Consider the following 15,515-nt stretch of genomic DNA (forward strand, 5'->3'; position numbering starts at 1 on the left):
CTCTCCTCACCTCAGCAGCCTCCCCTCTCCTCACCAGCCTCTCATCTCACCTCAGCAGCCTCCCCTCTCCTCACCAGCCTCTCATCTCCTCACCTCAGCAGCCTTCCCTCTTCTCAGCAGCCTCTCATCTCCTCACCTCAGCAGCCTCCCCTCTCCTCACCTCAGCAACCTCTCATATCCTCCCCTTAGCAGCCCCCCTCTCCTCACTCACATCAGCAGACTCCCATCTCCTCTCTCACCTCACTCCTCTCTGCAGCTTCCTCTGAGTCCTCACACACTGCCCGCCTCCTCTCCCTGCTCACCGCCGACTTCAGTATCTTCTCCTGTCTCGACATGCTGCTCTGCAGTCTGCTCCTACATTAAGAAGAGCGCGCAGTGTGTCACATGACCGGCGTCAGGACCATGATGCACTTGGGCCTGCTGCTGCTTAAATGTACAGCACCCATTTCTGGATGCCAGATGCACTAACAACACTGTAGCTGTATTTTTAAATCACCGCAGTGTTGTTATGTATCTGGCTTGCAGAAGTAGCAAGGGAGGAGGGCCTGGGCTGCCAGCGCATCCGGGCCCCCCTTTTTGCTACTGTTCATTGGGCCCCATACAGTAGTAAGGGCAGTAATGCCCTGATGGTGGCCCTGTTGATGAGACCCAGGATGATTCTGTGCATGTTTGGGCAAGGTCATGACTCATTGTCATGACATCATGACACTATGAAGTTATGCAAGCCTGTGCAGAACCATCTCAGGACTCATCAAAGTCAAAAGTCCAGGCCTAGCATGGATGAGGATTTGGAGCTCGCAGAGGTGATTTGAAGATGCAACAAGGACAGCACGGGTGGCCATGAGTAGCTTAGTGACTGAAAAGGTAAGCAGTAAGGTGAGTTTAAGTATTTTATTTCATTTTTTTACTTACGTTTGTTCTTACGTTTATTCTGCTCTGGAGTCTGGAGAGACCTCAGGGCATAATATCTGACAATTTGCAGAGATTAACTTCTGTGTGAATTGAACTTCCCTATTGTGCACATAGGCAAATTTGAATTTCTTTGATCTGATCATCTTTAGTCACAGGAATGCATCCTAAAACCACAGAAAAATCCTCTAGTTTGTATTGTATATATTTTCCAGTTTCATTTCATTGCCAGATCAGGAAGAAAAATGGTTAAGGCCAGTAATTTTTCTGCACCAGTGATGCATGTTGGATAATTAAGTTTCTTACTTGCATGCAATATCAAAGAAGTATAATTTCTCCTTACAGAGATTGACATACTAAGCATGCCGAGATGAGGAGATTTAAAGCCGCAATGCTCCTCTGGGAAATATGCTATTGGAATGTAGCAATCCTACAAGTCAATGTCAACCCTTTAATGAGCCTTGTCAAATCACCTAGGATAATAGCTAAACCAGAATCTCAATTTGCAGACACTGTGTTTCGGGGTACTGCCCCTCATCAGTGCAAAGTGGAGATCTGGTTTGGCTGATTGAGAGGCGTCTAACCGATATCCAAGAAGTATCATTTCTCCATGCAGAGATTGTCATACTAAGCATGCCGAGATCAGGAGACTTAAAGCCGCAATGCTCCTCTGGGAAATATGCTAATTATGCATATTGTCTCTTCAGAGTGGAAGAGAACTAGAACTCTAGTGCCACCTATTGGAAGGTAGCAAGCCTACAAGTCAATGTCAACCCTTTATCGAGCCTTGTCACATGATCTAGGATAATAGCCAAACCAGAATCTCAATTTGCAGACACTTTATTTCGGGGTACTGCCCCTCGTCAGTGCAAAGTGGAGATTTGGTTTGGCTGTGTGAGGGGTGTCCGACTGATATCAGTTCTAGCTCTCTTCCTCTCTGAAGAGACAATTTGCATAATTACTTGCTGTTAGGACTATCGTAATGCACCAAATAGTAATTAGAGATGATGTAAGGTGTGTTCGCAGTCCGGGGTCCGTGCAGCTAAGACACCTGATGCTTGGTAATGACAGACTATATGGCAGTATAATGTGAGAGGGTTAGCTTCACCTGGTATGAAGGAAGCGAACCCTGTTGCGTCACAGGGCCGTGATACCCCACAGAGAGCGCAAGCAAGGTGACACAGAACTCTGCCCCAAGACTCAGGGTAAGAGTCCCTCTAGATCTCTTGCGCTCGACATCGCTATTGCGGTGCCAGGGAAACAACTAAAGTAAATATTTACCGCACAGGAGTGCGTGCAGCGCCGCTCTGGTGGACGCCACTAGCCACCTTAAGTAGGGCCAGGAAAGCGCACTATCTGCGTACGGTGCCGCTCCAGCGGTCGGTGCTAACTGGATTCAACAACTTCTGCAATTGTGCAGGATAGCACTGTCGGGCACTAGGTAGCTCTACCATTCACGAGCAGGCAACAACACTGGGGGTGGGAATGATTCGTAGCTTTCATCCATCGACAGGCATACATACACACACACAAGTTAATAAATTTACACTAGTGCATGGCCGAGCGACCATGCGAAGCTTTTATAGCAGTAGCGCTCCTGGACCTTCCTGATGGTCCAATGGGAGTGGCATCAGGACCTGAGCATGTGACCCCCGACCTCCAATGGGAGCACATCCCGTGGGCATGCCCAGTGTGGGAAAAGGAGGACTTAGTCCCTGAAATGCCTGCTAGCTGCTGAACAGTGCTGGCTACAAAGGCAGAGCCTGGAAAGGTAGCAGTACCCAAGCACCCAGTATCAGTTTGAGCCAGATGCTGGGATCGATATCGCTGCTGAGCAGGCTCCACTGCAGCTGGAGGAGAATGGGAGACCGCAGTGGACATGGTTTGAGATTCCCCCTGTGCGGCGGTGGGAACTCAATACCTAACACTTGCATGAAAAAATACTTTGAAAACAATGTTTGCACAGGTTATCTTTGATATTACATTTTATTTGAAGGTCAGAAGTCATTCAATATGACAATCCTATAATTTAAGGTGATCATCATGAAAGAGGCAAATGCTTTTTCACAGTGTTGCATTTATCACAATTTTTCTTTTATGTGTGTTTATGCTTGAAGTATAATTACCCAAAGATTGCTATTCTGGCAAGTTTTAATTATGGTGATGACAAATCTTAGAATATTTGGTGTCACTTAATTTGATAACACTGAACTAGAGTCTTGCATAAATATATTATTGTTGATAGCCATGACTTATTTTTACATTATAGTATTGAACATGGAGTAATGTACTCATGGAAAAAACTGGCACATATAATTACAGATACTGTTAATATTATAGGAGCATAAGGGTTAATTCACAACTTAAAGTGGATATCCGGGACTTTGTGAAAAGCAAAAAAAGTGCCTAAGCACTGACAGCCAGTTATTTGCTACCTACTTGTCTATTGTGCCCGATGCCATTCATCGCCGTCACAGACCGCTCCTGCAGGAGATTCAGCTGCATCTGCTGAAATCACATCAACAAAGCAGTGTCTTCTTTTCTGACCCACACTGTCAAGGATGTGTGGCTTTCAATGTCATTGTGATTGACAGCCTGATTCCCCCTGCCTAATTTGGGGAGCTGACTGTCAATCAGAATGACATATAGGTCTCGCCCTGTCATCAGAGTGAGGCAGAAAAGAAGCTGACGCTCTGTGGATGTGACATCAGCACAGGCAGTTGAATCGCTGGCAGGAGTATTCTGTTACCACTCTGTGCCGGTGATGAACGGCGACGGGCACAAAAGACACCTAGGTAGCAACTACCTGCCTGTCAGTGCCTAGACACATTTATTTGTTTTCATTCCCAGATATCCCTTTAATATTTATATCTCTTCTTTCTAATTCTATACCATGCACTCTTGTTATGTATAACACCATCCCTTATTACATAGAATTACATAGAATTCCCTCTTGTTAAATACAGCGCTATCCCTTATTACATAGCATCCCCTCATGTTATAGATACACTACTGTGCCTTATTACATAGCAGACCCACTTGTTAAATATAATGCTGTCCCTCATTACATATCATCCTCTCATGTTGTAGATAGTGCTGTGCCTTGTTACACAGTATTCCCTCTTGGTTTTACATAGTACTATCCCTTATTACATAGCATTCATTTTTGTTATGTACAGCGCCATCCCATACTATATAGCATCTTATTGTTATATATACTGTCCTCTCTTATTATATATTATATTCTATTATGTATAGCGCTATGTTATCTATAGTGCTTTACATGCTGTGATGAAAAAAAATGCTTTCTGCATTATTACATCTGCAGATGTGCATCAGAGCATCTGTGTGTGTTCATTTGACCTAACCACAGGTCCTCTCAATAACATAATGGGACATGTCACATGATACATTGGACCTGGGGGGCCCACACCCTATAACCTGCCTAGAGCATTGGCTACTTTTAATCTGCTCCTGCTTGTGTCAGAGAGATTGAGTATCCTGCTTAATGGAATTGTCAGACATGTATGTTTTTTTAGATACAGTACCTCCCTCTTTTGTTTTTAGCACTCATTTTCATTCTCTTTATCACCTGATATGTGCCCTAAAGAAAACCTTTCACCAGTTTTATCATGTTAAACTAGTCACATCATGGAATACATGGCTGAAGAGCGGAATAAAATGTAGTTTGTTTTTTTAATTTCTCATCTCCGTTGAAGATATTATCTTGTAAAGTTTAGACTCTAACTTAAGCCAAGTGGACGTTAGTGAAAATTCTTCAATTGGGGACAATTACTGCATAATATTGACCAATCATAAGCAGAAGATGTTATGCAGGAAAAAAAAAGAACATGCCCCCAGAAAAGCTTACAACTTGATTTTTATGTGTTATATGTAATGATGCCTAGTTCTGTTGTCCTCTGTGGTCTCTGCAGTTGGTGTGAAGAGTACAGCAGAGTCCTGTATCATTACAAACACCTCTCTCAGCTTTCATCTCACAGTAGTCAGTGTGGGGGGAGGGAGAGTAGAGAAGAACTGTGTACTTACAAACACCTCTTGCAGTTTACATCTCAGGAGCACAGTCAACTTTGCTGTACTTCCCAGTTCCCACATTGACTGTAGTGAGATGTGAGCATCAAGAGGTCCTTGTAATGACACACATCTCCTCTATACTATACACAGTAAATGCCAGCATTAAGATCAGTGGGGAGAACAGGGCTACATGGCTCACAAGGGAAAACCCTGTTCTAAGCTGCTCTACGGTCATGTTCTTATTGTCCCCTGCATTCTGCCTCCTGCTTATGATTGGTTTATATTATGCAGTGGAAAAATTACACCCCCATCCCCCAGAGAAGAATCTGTGCTAACACCCTTATATATGTTTTTTCTCTGCAGAAATATTCAATGATGTGGCCAGTTTAACATGTTCAAACTGGTGAAAGGTAAAATCTTTATATTCTATAACTATTTAAATGAGAGATTGGAATCTAAAGTATGAAAAGACATTCAAAGCTTGGACTCATCTCCAAAAACGTTTACCCTCACACTATCGGTATTTCAATGCACTAAACAAACACTCCATCTTATAAATCATTTTGGAATCTTACTAAGATCTCTATGAACTGTGGTATGTTACATAGAATAGCTATGTCTAATATTTTAGACAAGTTTCAGATAAGCATAGTATGGGAGAAATGAAACAACCACATTCAATTTGCAGCCTGACCGTGAGACCGGACCTGAATTGACAGTTTCCTAGAACACTATGAAAGCTGTCAGCATGTGTCCTTGGACCATTGAGCAGACAGAGACTTCTGCCCCTTGGGCCTCTTTCACACTTCAATGTCTCCAGTATGTGTGGTGACAGTTTTTACTGACACATACTGACACATACTGACACATACTGACACACACTGACACACGTGGACCCATTCAAATGAATGGGTTTGTGCACATATCTGTTTTGTCAAAGAGCGTGTGTCCGAGTAACCCACATGTCGACATGTCCGTTTTTGTGCAGCTACATAGATCACACGAACTCATTCAAGTCAATGGGTCCGTGTAAAAAAATACCGCACACGGATGCCGTCCGTGCGCCCCATCAGTTTCACATGGATGGCCGCTGGGGAAGAAGCATTACAGTAAACGCTGTTCCCCAGCGGCTGGTGCTGAAGCCGGCTCTCATCATTCTCCTCTGCTCGCGCCGATCGTCAGCAGAGCAGGGGAGAATGATGAGAGTCGTCTTCAGCACCAGCTGCTGGGGAACAGCGTTTATTGTAGCGCTTCTACCCCGGCAGCCGTCCATGTGGTATTATTGAGGCACATGGGTGCCACATGGTTGCCACTAGGGTTGAGCAAAACAGATCGGACAAATTAAAAAATCGCTGACTTTCGGCAAAGTCGGGTTTCATGAAACCCGACCCGATCCTAGTGTGGGATCGGCCATGAGGTCGGCGATCTGCGCGCAAAAGTTGCGTTTTGTATGACGCTTTCAGCGCCATTTTTCAGACAAGGAGGACGCAGAGTGGGGACGAGGGGACGGGAAGAAAAACATTAGACTCGAACAAAGACGACCCAGGAAAACATACTCAGAAGGGAGGTAAGAACATTTCTAAAACAATCCACAGTGAGGAGATTGGAACAAAACAAAATCCTCTAAACTGCATGCTCGCAAACGCCAGAAGCCTGACAAACAAGATGGAAGAACTAGAAGCAGAAATATCTACAGGTAACTTTGACATAGTGGGAATAACCGAGACATGGTTAGATGAAAGCTATGACTGGGCAGTTAACTTACAGGGTTACAGTCTGTTTAGAAAGGATCGTAAAAATCGGAGAGGAGGAGGGGTTTGTCTCTATGTAAAGTCTTGTCTAAAGTCCACTTTAAGGGAGGATATTAGCGAAGGGAATGAGGATGTCGAGTCCATATGGGTTGAAATTCATGGAGGGAAAAATGGTAACAAAATTCTCATTGGGGTCTGTTACAAACCCCCAAATATAACAGAAAGCATGGAAAGTCTACTTCTAAAGCAGATAGATGAAGCTGCAACCCATAATGAGGTCCTGGTTATGGGGGACTTTAACTACCCGGATATTAACTGGGAAACAGAAACCTGTGAAACCCATAAAGGCAACAGGTTTCTGCTAATAACCAAGAAAAATTATCTTTCACAATTGGTGCAGAATCCAACCAGAGGAGCAGCACTTTTAGACCTAATACTATCTAATAGACCTGACAGAATAACAAATCTGCAGGTGGTTGGGCATTTAGGAAATAGCGACCACAATATTGTGCAGTTTCACCTGTCTTTCACTAGGGGGACTTGTCAGGGAGTCACAAAAACATTGAACTTTAGGAAGGCAAAGTTTGAACAGCTTAGAGATGCCCTTAATCTGGTAGACTGGGACAATATCCTCAGAAATGAGAATACAGATAATAAATGGGAAATGTTTAAGAACATCCTAAATAGGCAGTGTAAGCGGTTTATACCTTGTGGGAATAAAAGGACTAGAAATAGGAAAAACCCAATGTGGCTAAACAAAGAAGTAAGACAGGCAATTAACAGTAAAAAGAAAGCATTTGCACTACTAAAGCAGGATGGCACCATTGAAGCTCTAAAAAACTATAGGGAGAAAAATACTTTATCTAAAAAACTAATTAAAGCTGCCAAAAAGGAAACAGAGAAGCACATTGCTAAGGAGAGTAAAACTAATCCCAAACTGTTCTTCAACTATATCAATAGTAAAAGAATAAAAACTGAAAATGTAGGCCCCTTAAAAAATAGTGAGGAAAGAATGGTTGTAGATGACGAGGAAAAAGCTAACATATTAAACACCTTCTTCTCCACGGTATTCACGGTGGAAAATGAAATGCTAGGTGAAATCCCAAGAAACAATGAAAACCCTATATTAAGGGTCACCAATCTAACCCAAGAAGAGGTGCAAAACCGGCTAAATAAGATTAAAATAGATAAATCTCCGGGTCCGGATGGCATACACCCACGAGTACTAAGAGAACTAAGTAATGTAATAGATAAACCATTATTTCTTATTTTTAGTGACTCTATAGCGACAGGGTCTGTTCCGCAGGACTGGCGCATAGCAAATGTGGTGCCAATATTCAAAAAGGGCTCTAAAAGTGAACCTGGAAATTATAGGCCAGTAAGTCTAACCTCTATTGTTGGTAAAATATTTGAAGGGTTTCTGAGGGATGTTATTCTGGATTATCTCAATGAGAATAACTGTTTAACTCCATATCAGCATGGGTTTATGAGAAATCGCTCCTGTCAAACCAATCTAATCAGTTTTTATGAAGAGGTAAGCTATAGACTGGACCACGGTGAGTCATTGGACGTGGTATATCTCGATTTTTCCAAAGCGTTTGATACCGTGCCGCACAAGAGGTTGGTACACAAAATGAGAATGCTTGGTCTGGGGGAAAATGTGTGTAAATGGGTTAGTAACTGGCTTAGTGATAGAAAGCAGAGGGTGGTTATAAATGGTATAGTCTCTAACTGGGTCGCTGTGACCAGTGGGGTACCGCAGGGGTCAGTATTGGGACCTGTTCTCTTCAACATATTCATTAATGATCTGGTAGAAGGTTTACACAGTAAAATATCGATATTTGCAGATGATACAAAACTATGTAAAGCAGTTAATACAAGAGAAGATAGTATTCTGCTACAGATGGATCTGGATAAGTTGGAAACTTGGGCTGAAAGGTGGCAGATGAGGTTTAACAATGATAAATGTAAGGTTATACACATGGGAAGAGGGAATCAATATCACCATTACACACTGAACGGGAAACCACTGGGTAAATCTGACAGGGAGAAGGACTTGGGGATCCTAGTTAATGATAAACTTACCTGGAGCAGCCAGTGCCAGGCAGCAGCTGCCAAGGCAAACAGGATCATGGGGTGCATTAAAAGAGGTCTGGATACACATGATGAGAGCATTATACTGCCTCTGTACAAATCCCTAGTTAGACCGCACATGGAGTACTGTGTCCAGTTTTGGGCACCGGTGCTCAGGAAGGATATAATGGAACTAGAGAGAGTACAAAGGAGGGCAACAAAATTAATAAAGGGGATGGGAGAACTACAATACCCAGATAGATTAGCGAAATTAGGATTATTTAGTCTAGAAAAAAGACGACTGAGGGGCGATCTAATAACCATGTATAAGTATATAAGGGGACAATACAAATATCTCGCTGAGGATCTGTTTATACCAAGGAAGGTGACGGGCACAAGGGGGCATTCTTTGCGTCTGGAGGAGAGAAGGTTTTTCCACCAACATAGAAGAGGATTCTTTACTGTTAGGGCAGTGAGAATCTGGAATTGCTTGCCTGAGGAGGTGGTGATGGCGAACTCAGTCGAGGGGTTCAAGAGAGGCCTGGATGTCTTCCTGGAGCAGAACAATATTGTATCATACAATTATTAGGTTCTGTAGAAGGACGTAGATCTGGGTATTTATTATGATGGAATATAGGCTGAACTGGATGGACAAATGTCTTTTTTCGGCCTTACTAACTATGTTACTATGTTACTATGTTAGAGTGTGGGCAGCGTGATGACATAGGTCTCGGTCCCCACCATCTTAGAGAAGGGCATGAAAGTGATTGGCTTGCTTTCTGCGGCATCACAGGGGCTATAAAGGGGCGTGCACGCCGGCCGCCATCTTACTTCTGCTAATCTTAGCATAGGGAGAGGTTGCTGCAGCTTCATCAGAAGAAGGGATATATTTAGGGAGGGAAGATTAACCCCCAAACCGCTTGTGCTGTAGCGATTTCCACTGTCCAACACCACCATTTTTTGCAGTGGAGGCTATATTTTTGTGCATCAGCTCTGTGGCTTATTAGGCTGCCTTATAAGGCTCCCTGATAGCTGCATTGCTGTTTGCACGCTGCTGTGCAAACCAACTGCTTTTTTAAAAGCAAAAATCCTGTTGCTCCTTTCTGCAGTTATCTTGTTTATTTGTCCACACTTTTGTGTGCAGCAGTCCTTTTTATTGCTGCCATACTTTTCCTGAGATCATTGTAGGGAGATTGAAATTGTACTACAGTCCTTGTATTTTTTCATATATCTTCCAGCCACTTTCTGCCACTTACATTGTGTTGTTTTATGCACTGGGCCTGAGTTTTGGTTCAGTCTCCCCCCAAAAAAGTGAGATTCAAATTCTCACAAAGTGGATATACTGCAGTCCTGTTAGTTTGTCGTATGTCAGCCAGCCACTTTCTTCCACTTAGATTGCGTAGTTATATACAATGGGCCTGAGTTTTGGTTCAGTCTCCCCCCAAAAAAGTGAGATTCAAATTCTCACAAAGTGGATATACTGCAGTCCTGTTAGTTTGTCGTATGTCAGCCAGCCACTTTCTGCTACTTAGATTGCGTTGTTATATACACTGGGCCTGAGTTTTGGTTCAGTCTCCACCCAATAAATTGAGATTCAAATTCTCACAAAGTGGATATACTTCAGTCCTGTTAGTTTGTCGTATATCAGCCAGCCACTTTCTGCCACTTACATTGTGTTGTTTTATACACTGGGCCTGAGTTTTGGTTCAGTCTCCCCCCCAAAAAAGGGAGATTTAAATTCTCAACCAGTTTATATACACCTTCTACCTTGCTTTACAGTACCATATAACGGTTGTTATTTTGGTTAGATTTTCCAAAAAATGAGGAAGTCAGGTGGAAGAGCCCATGGGCGGTGGTTGCCAGCTGGTTCTGATGGTGGTGGTGGTGCATCTGGTGGTAGTGGCAAAAGCAAAATAGCACCTAAGGCTGGAGGTGTTGAGCCAGCGTCAACGTCTGGCTACACAAGGTCTCGAAGGCTCCCTTATCTGGGAGTAGGAAAACAGCTTTTAAAGCCGGAGCAGCAGGAAAAAGTTTGGGCTTTCCTTGCTGACTCAGCCTCTAGCTCTTTCGCCTCCTCTTCAGAAAGTTCCAAATATAAAAGCACTGAGTCGTCAGTGGATGCTCATGGTCAGGAACAAGACGTTTCCTTGTGTCCTTCACCCAAACCAAAAGTGAAGGATGCGTCAGGCGACACTACAGGTTACTCCATAGAGCTCTTTACACATACCGTGCCTGGGTTAGAAAGGGAAATTGTTAGCTGCCCATTACAAGATGAATCGGACATGGAGTGCACTGATGCACAGCCACAGCAAGATTATTATGCTGTTCCATTGACTCAGATCACTACATTGCCCTCGCAGTGTACTGAAACAGAATCAGACCCTGCTGAGACTATGGTGCCACATCCCGAACACTATAGCACCTTACACGGTGACACAGAGGAAGGTGCACATGACATTGAAGAGCAGGTGATAGATGACCCAGTTGTTGACCCAGATTGGCAGCCATTGGGGGATGAGGATGCCGCTGCCAGTAGCTCAGAAGCGGAGGAGGATGATCCGCAGCAGCCATCTACATCGCAACAGCTGTCATCTGGCAGGCTCATATCAGGCCAAAAACGTGTGTGAAAGACAAAAACAGTTTTAGGACAGCGTGACCATCCGGTGAAAGTAATACAGCGTGCAAAGCCTGAAAAGGTATTTCATAGTAGGAAGAGTGTAGTGTGGCAATTTTTTAACCAAGATCCGAATGATCAGTCAAAAGTTATCTGTAAGAAATGCTCAAAGACCTTTAGCAGAGGGAAGAATCTTCAAAATTTAAATACAACGTGCATGCTTAGACATTTAACCAGCATGCAATTGCAAGCCTGGACTAACTACCAAACGTCCCGTACCGGTGGTGCACCTGCTCAGAATGAAGGTAGTCAGAAACGCTACATTGCTTCCCTCACTGTAAGGCCACCGGTTAGGACACCACCAGCAGCAAATGTGGAGGTATCGTCGCAAGGCCAAAGCAGTCAGGGAATCACAAGGTTATTGGTAGGAAACACTGTATGTAGGCCAACATCAAGAATACCATCACCAACCCTCTCTCAATCCGCCATGTCCACCACCACCACCGCTAGTTCCACCATATGCAGCTCTCCAGTCCAGCTCACCCTACAAGAGACTCTCGTTATGAAAAGAAACTACTCATCCTCTCATCCGCATACACAGGGTTTGAATGCCCACATTGCTCTACTAATCTTGTTAGAGATGATGCCCTACCGGTTGGTTGAAAGCGAAGCTTTCAAAGACCTGATGGCCTACGCAGTACCACACTGTGACCTACCCAGTCGGCACTTCTTTGCGAGAAAAGCCATCCCAGCCCTCCACCAGCATGTCAAAGACCGCATTGTCCATGCACTGAGGCAATCAGTCAGTAGAAAGGTGCACCTCACAACAGATGCATGGACCAATAGGCATGGCCAGCGTTACGTGTCCATCACGGTGCACTGGGTTAATGTGGTAGATGCAGGGTCCACAGGGGACAGCCATAGTGGGACAGTTCTGCCTAGCCCACGGTCTAGGAAACAGTTGGCTGTAGGCGTTTGCCACTCCTCCTCCACCTGAAGTGAAAGCTCAAGAGCACAGTCGCACGACCACTCCATCCGCAGCTGCCAGTGTTGCACACGAGGTGTCCCATTATCGAACAGCTAGTGGTAAGCGTCAGCAGGCTGTGTTACAAATGAAGTGTTTGGGCGACAACAGACACACCGCGGAGGTACTGGCCGAGTGCTTGCAGCAAGAAACTCAGTCATGGCTGGGCAGTGTACATCTTGAGGCAGGCAAGGTAGTCAGTGATAATGGAAGGAATTTTATGGCTGCCATAGCCCTTTCAGAACTTAAACACATACCTTGCCTGGCTCACACCTTGAACCTGGTGGTGCAGTGCTTCCTCAAAAATTATCCGGAGTTACCAGCCCTGCTCCTGAAGGTGCAAAGACTTTGCTCGCACATCCGTCGGTCGCCTGTACACTCCAGCCGTATGCTGAACCATCAGCGATCGCTGAATCTTCCCCAGCACCGCCTACTTTATTATTTGGGCCTACTAACTGTGTCTGCCACTCATTACAGTTGTCCTCCACTGAAGAAAGAAATGCCGCCTGTTTAGTCCTGTTACCAATTTTGAACTGCATTTAGCTTACTTTATTATTTGGGCCTATAACTGTGTTTCCTCCTCATCCTGCCCATTGCCCAGCCACTGCTAGATGAGTGTGCTGGTACATTGACCCAGACCACTACATTCACCTTGCACTCTACACAGCCAGAATCTGACCCTGCTGAAAGTCAGGTTCCCCTTCCCGCATACTATACCACCTTACACCGGGGCAAAGAGGAAGGTGCAAATGAAAGTGCAGGTTCCTTCATCAGGTGAGGGGGCATACTCGTTGGCGACTACTCTGGCACAGGGCCTCTCATAGTACGCAAAAGTGTCTCTGCCAGTGGGAGGCGCCACCCACGTCAAACACATCGCCGTACTATGAGGGGCCCTTTGCCAGTGCCAACGATTGGGCCCCCCCTGCTTGCTCAGGATCACAGCACTTGCAAAGTTGAAATACTTACCTCTCCCTGCTCCACCGCCGTGACGTATTCCGCGTTTCCTGGGCCCACGAAAATCTTGAGCCAACCCTACCCCCCACAACTTTAGCCAAATGACATGCAGTTTTCAATGCCTAACTATTATTATAAAGTAAATTAAGATTGACAAGCTTAAGTAATAAGAATTGATGTTTTTGGCATTAAAATGGGCACTGTAGGTGTTTTCCTGGCCTCCACTCACTGCCGACTTTGATTCCCCATTGACTTGCATTGGGTTTCGTGTTTCAGTCGGCCCCCGACTTTTCGCGAAACCCGACTCGATCCGAAAAAAGTAAAAATCACTCAACTCTAGTTGCCACATGTGTGCCGCACGTAGTACACACACGGACACGGATATCTCTGGTACCATTTTTTTGCGGTACTGGAAATAAACTGACATGTGAAACCGTCCTAATACAGTTAACCTTACAGGTTTATCTTCTTTTCAGAGGAGAGTGAGGATCACTGTGATCTCTTTCACTCCTTAGCAATATGTGCCGTAATAGTATGGACATGTCGTATTCCCTCTGTTTGGTGCAGGTTCAATGCTGGATCTCTGAGAGCAGCATTTAACGCAGGCTCACAGGAAGTGCACCACTGGCTCAGCCCATCAGTGATCTCATCACATGATCGCGGGCCACCGATAGATCGGCATGACAACCAGAGGTCTGCAGAAGACCTCTGTGGTTGTCATTGCCAGTTTGCTATGAGCAACGCCCCATATTTGGTATCGTCGCATTCAGAAACCCCCAATGTATCAATATAGGAAAGAATTAACCTCATCGCTAAACAGCGTAATGCGAAAAAAAATTAAAAATGCCAGAATTATGCTTTTTTGGTCGCCTCTACATTGCAATAAAATGTAATTACAGGAGATCAAAACATTGTATCTACACCAAAATTGTATCAATAAAAACATCAGCTCGGCGTGCAAAAAATAAGCCTGCACCCACCTCCAGATCACAAGAAATGTAGATGTTAAAGGTCTCAGAAAACGGTGCCATTTTTTTTTTTTTACAAATTTGGGAATTTTTTTTCACCACTTAAATAAAAAAAGAACCTATACATGTTGGGTGTGAACTCGTAATCACCTGGAGAATCATAATGGCAGGTCAGTTTTAGCATTTAGTGAGCATAGTAAAAAAATAAATAAAAAATGGAATTGCACTTTTTTTTGCATTTTCATCGCACCTGGAATTTTTTTCCCATTTTCCAGTACACAATATGTTAAAACCAATGGTGTTTTTCAAACGTACAACTTGTCCCACAAAAAACAAGCCCTCACAGGGTCATATTGACAGAAAAATTTAAAAAAGTTATTGCTCTGGGGAGAAGGGGAGCAAAAAACTAAAATGCAAAAGTGGAAAATGGCACCAGGGGTTAAGGGGTTAATACTATGGTTCTGTGAGACAACTTTGGTTTTCTATTTTCAACTTGAAAAGCCTGGTAGTATCTAACCTTTTCCACAGCTTTTATTACCTTTACTAAAGGTACCGTCACATTCAGCGACGCTGCAGCGATATAGACAACGAGCCGATCGCTGGAGCGTCGCTGTTTAGGTCGCTGTAGAGACGTCAAACACAGCAACTCCAGAACGATGCAGGAGCGATCCAGTGACGTAACGGCGTCTCACTTATCGTTCACGCTCCATGTAAAAACATTGCTGGCATCGTTGCTTTTGCTGTCAAACATGACGATACACGCCGACCTGACGACCAAATACAGTTCTGGACTTCTAGCTCCGACCAGCAATGGCACAGCGGGATCCAGATCGCTGCTGCGTGTCAGACACAACGAGATCGCTATCCAGGACGCTGCAACGTCACGGATCATTGTCGTTCTCGTTGTAAAGTTGCTGAGTGTGAAGGTACCTTAAGTTTATTAGTGGTAAAGGTGCCATGATCTAATCAGATTAATGTCAAGCAGGTTTTTACATGTCCTCACATTCCTTTTTCATTTGACTCCAAAAAGATACACCTTCTTCACCAGTTTATCGTCTATCCACAGTATTCCACTCACTTTTCCTTTCTTTGTTCAGAAATATATACGTTGGAGTGCACGTGTATTGTAGTTCCCATACATTGTGTCCAGCATGTGTTTATGCAGACAAGCACCCCATAAATTAAGCGGG

This window comes from Ranitomeya imitator, chromosome 3 (assembly GCF_032444005.1).
Source record: "Ranitomeya imitator isolate aRanImi1 chromosome 3, aRanImi1.pri, whole genome shotgun sequence".
NCBI classification, from domain to species: Eukaryota; Metazoa; Chordata; class Amphibia; order Anura; family Dendrobatidae; genus Ranitomeya; species Ranitomeya imitator.